We start from the raw sequence: 5,251 nt of genomic DNA on the forward strand, positions 1-5,251 counted from the left end.
CAAATTCAAAGCAGTGTTTTATTCTTTATGCTCATTATAAATTCAAAGAAACAGTTTAATATGTCCTTGCCTTATCATAGTGCACACCTGTGGCTTCATCTCTAAACCTAAATGCTTTTCCTTAAACACAAATTTGTCTCAAATCGTTTCTCTACTTAGTATAAATATGAAAGGTCACTATATTTCTTAATAAACAGCTTTTACTTATTATTATGAGGAATATGCACATTCTAGTTGTGATTCTAACTTTATTACGTCTTTCTAGCAAAAGAACTAAAACCATCTCTTAAAACTTTCTTTCTACAATTATTTGAATCAAACCTGGAATTCTATAAAAATCATTAATTCATCTAAATAGCATTACTTCATGAAAGTTCATCTTTATATTGATCTGCAGAAAATCTGCTAATCATGTTGGGCTAAAACCCAGAGATTATTATATTAATTTAATGATGATAGGAAAGGTATACCAGCTGAAAAAAGCAATTCTTGGATGAAGGCACTTTGGGACCATGTAAAAACAATGTGCTACCTCTAAGAAAAGCCAACTGCTAGCCTTTGCCTATTCTAGATGGTTTGTGACATAACTACAAAACATTGATGAAATATGAAGATTTGTCCTATGATTCTGAATCAGAAGACAATATTAAATGTCCTCCTACTTAAAGTAGTATAGAGATTTACTAAATTCCCCATAAAATGTATTGATACTTTTTATGGAACTGGAAATGAACTAAAATCATTATGAAGCAACATAAAACCATGAATATGCAAAACAATCTTGAAAAGGTAGAAAAACTTAATGATACCACATTGCTTAATTTCAAAATATATTACAATGCTTTAGTAATCTTAAAGGAATAAAGTTGGCATAAAGGCCTATACACAAAACATTAAACCAGGAGAAAACACATAAATGAATCCACATATATGGTCAATCAATTACTGACATTAATGCCAAGAATGCATTGTGGAAACAATAGGTTTCTATGTTACTGAAGAGTTGGCTCTTGTGGAGGATCCAGGCTTACTTTCCAGCAACAACATATCCCCTCATGCCTGTTTGTAATTCTAGTTTTAGGGATTTAATGCTCACTTATGTCATCCTTGGGCATCAGCCATGCATGGCATATAGTCATATACACATAAACATATACACACATATAAACAGACCCTTATAAACATAAAATCGTAAAAAGAATAGATTCTTCACAAAATTTCTTGAATAAAACTAAATGTTACCCACACGGAAAATAGTAATATATTCTTATTTTACAATATGTACAAAATTATTTCAAAATGAATTAGTGACCTAAATATTTTTTCAAAATTTGAAAAAAAAAATCTTAGAAAAAAACCTAGTGGAAAAACAGATGCAAAATGTATTTGGCAGTTATGTTTTAGATATAATACCAAACTAAACTACATAAAAGAAATAAACATTAGAATGAAGTGGAAACTTAAAACATGGGAGAAACTAATTCCAAATTATATAACACAGTTACTTCCCAGTGTATATAAAAAATTTACAGAAACCACCAGCAAGAAGTTAACTCTTTTTTTTTCAAAGAAAATACTATCAGCCCCCCTAGTCCCCCCTTCTGAATATTGATCCAAGAAAGTAGGATCTGAGAGATCTTTGTATTCATAGCAGAGCACATAATGATCACAGTCTATAGGTAAGCCAAATATACATCTATGGATAAGCAAATTTAAAGTTCTATAGCTATATGATGGAATATTAGTTAGATATTAAAAGAATTGAAATTTTTATGTGTACTATAACTTAGATACACACTGGGAACATCCAGGGATCCATCCCATAATCAGCCTCCAAACACTGACACCACTGCATACATTAGCAAGATTGTGCTGATAGGACCCTGATATAGCTGTCTCTAGCGATACTATGTTGGGGCCTAGCAAACACATAAGTGGACGCTCACAGTCAGCTATTGGATGGATCACAGGACCCCCAATGGAGGAGCTAGAGAAAATACCCAAGGAGCTAAAGGGATCTGCAACCCTATAGGTGGAACTACATTATGAACTAACCAGTACCCCGGAGCTCTTGACTCTAGCTGCATATGTATCAAAAGATGGCCTATTTGGCCATCACTGGAAAGAGAGGCCCATTGGACACACAAACTTTATATGCCTCAGTACAGGGGAACGCCAGGGCCAAAAAGTGGGAGTGGGTGGGTAGGGGGGTGGGGGGAGGGCATGGGGGACTTTTGGGATAGCATTGGAAATGTAAATGAGGAAAATACCTAATTAAAAAAAGATAATTGAAATAAATCAACCAGAAACAGACAATTATTGCATGTTCCTATGTACTGGAAATAGACAAATTCCCCAAGTCAGAGTAGAAAACTAGTTGTCAGGGATTGAAAGAAGGGGAAATGGGAAACTGCCACTAACCAATATAAGATTTAATAATTGTCTTCTAAACAAGATGTATATAAGGACAACACCAACTGTCATGCCAATATTAATAGGGGACTCTCAGAAGGTCTCATCCCTTGGTGAAACACTATAGGCAATTGGTGATTGCTAAGACAGGGAGAATTGGTCTTCTCTGGGGACAAGCTCTTGATAGATTAATCAATTACAAAAAATCAGCCCTAAGCACATAGGAAAATTGCATATTTTCTCATCAGTTGCATTTATAAATAATGCACAGTGATCTCTATGTAACAAGAGGAAAAGGGCATTTGAAAATGAATAGGGGGGATACAGGAGGAACTGAAAGGAGGAGAAGGAAGGAAGAATGAAATACACTACTCAGGAAATTTTCAAATGTTATATAAAATTTTAAAATGGGCTTGTGAGATGACTCACAAGTGAAAGAGCATATGCAGAAGCCAGAAAGCCTAAGTTTGATCACCACCATAACCTATAATGGAAAAAGAAAATTGAATGATCTCTCTCTCTCTCTCTCTCTCTCTCTCTCTCTCTCTCTCTCTCTCTCTCTTCCAAATAACCAATAATAAATGCAATTATAAAATTTTATTGGTTATTTTTATTTACATTTCAAATGTTATCCACCCTTCATGGTTTCCCCTCCACAAACCCCTTATCCCCTCCTCCTCCCCCATCTTCTATGAGGGTGATACCCCACCCTACCAGCACTCCTGCTTCACTGCGCTAGCATTCTCCTATGCTGGGGCATCAATCTGTCACAGGACCAAGGGCCTCCCCTCTGATTGATGCTAGATATCTGGAGCCATGGGTCCCTCCATGTATACTCTTTGATTGGTGGTTTAGTTTAACTCTGGGAGCTCTTGCGGGGGGGTTGCCTAGTTGATATAATTGTTCTTCCTATTGGCTTTTAAACACTCTCAGCTCCTTCACTCCTTTCCCTAACTCCTCCACTGGGGTCTCTGTGCTCAATTTCATGTTTGGCTGGAAGCATCCCCTTCTGTATTGGTCAGGATCTGGTAAAGCCTCTCAGCACACAGCTGTATCAGGTTCCTGTCAGCAAGAACTTCTTGATGTCAGCAATAGTGTCTCGGTTTGGTGTCTGCATATGGGATGGATCCCCAGATGGTGCAGTCTCTGGATGCCTTTCCTTCAGTCTTCTCCAGTCTTTGCAATTCTGGGTTAATAATTTTGAGATGGGTAGGTGGCCTCATCCCTCAAACAGGGACCACACCTAATCTCTGGGTATTGTCTCTACAGATTCTCACTCCCCTTTGTTGGGTAATTCAGCTAATGCCATCTCTGTTGCGTCCTGGGAGCCTCTTGCTTTCCTGGCATCTGGAACTTTCTAGTGGCTACCACCAGTTTCCCATCCCCCACTGCTACATACCTCCATTTAATTTCCTGACCCTCTGTACTTCTCCCCTGTCTAATAAATACAATTTTAAAGTTTTACAATTTCAGTAACATAAAATGAGTCACTTGTAGAGATTTTGTATATGCCATTATGCCTGTAATTAACAATATTGAATTGCACAGTTAAATCTGTTAAGAATATAGAAGTTAAATATTATCATAGCAAAATTAAATATGAGAAGATAAATTTTATAGTAAAATTAAAAATATGAAGTTAAATACTATCATAGTAAAGTTAAAAATACAAAGATCATCAACTTTCCTTTATCATTACGTTTATTTGTTTTATTTTCACAAGACCTTCTATCAGATGAAATCCAACAATAAAATCGAATTCAACTCTAAAAGAAGACACTGGAAAATTGCATGGACTAAATATATTTGTTATTTACTCAAGATCACCAGTGTTGCATTAAGGGAAGAAATTAAACCACTTTCCATTGGAGTAATTTAACCAAGTAAGATTCTAGATTTCAATTCTATCCTTCATTCCCTTCTATCTTATGTCGTCTATGTGTGTCTTTTCTTAGTCTGTATCTGTGCCTCCTTGCATGCTGTCTTATGAATCTTTCCGTTTGTACCTGCCCCTGTGAGTCTGTTCATTGTGAGACTGTGTATCTAAAGAGCTATGATCTCCTGTCTGGTCCACTCCAGCACTGGGGTTCCTTGCCCACGGAGTCTCCAGACACCCGCAACGACGCACACAGGATCCCCCACGGGATCTTAAGACCTCTGGTGAGTGGAACACAGTGTATGCTCCAATCTTCCCTATTTAATGCAATCTCACGGGACCTGAGACTGCATTAAATAGGGAAGCAGATAACCCAGCCTGATCAGGGGCACAAGTCCCTTCCAGTCCACTCCATCACCGGGGTACCTTTTGTACAGAGTTTCTGGACACCCCAAAGGTCCTCACAGGACTCTCCATGGGATCTAAACACCTCTGGTGAGTGGAACACAACTTCTGCCAGGAGGCAGGTTCAAACTCCAGATATCTGGGCACCTTCCCTGCAAGAGGAGAGCTTGTCTGCAGAGAGAACTCTGAGCACTGAAACTAAGGAGAGATCTAGTCTCCCAGGTCTGCTGATAGAGGCTAACATAATCACCTGAGGAACAAGCTCTAACCAAAGACAACTATAAACAACTAGCTCAAGAGATTAACTAATGGTGAAAGGCAAACATAAGAATCCTACTAACAGAAATCAAGACCACTCACCATCATCAGAACACACCACTCCAACCCCACCTAGTCCTAGGCACCACAACACACCCAAGAAGCTGCACCCAGATTTGAAAGCATATCTCATGATGATGGTAGAAGACATCAAGAAGGACTTTAATAACTCACTTAAAGAATACAGGAGAAAACAGCTAAACAGGTAGAAGACCTTAAAGAGGAAACACAAAAATCCCT

The sequence above is a fragment of the Mus caroli genome, chromosome X, assembly GCF_900094665.2.
Source record: "Mus caroli chromosome X, CAROLI_EIJ_v1.1, whole genome shotgun sequence".
Lineage (NCBI taxonomy): Eukaryota > Metazoa > Chordata > Mammalia > Rodentia > Muridae > Mus > Mus caroli.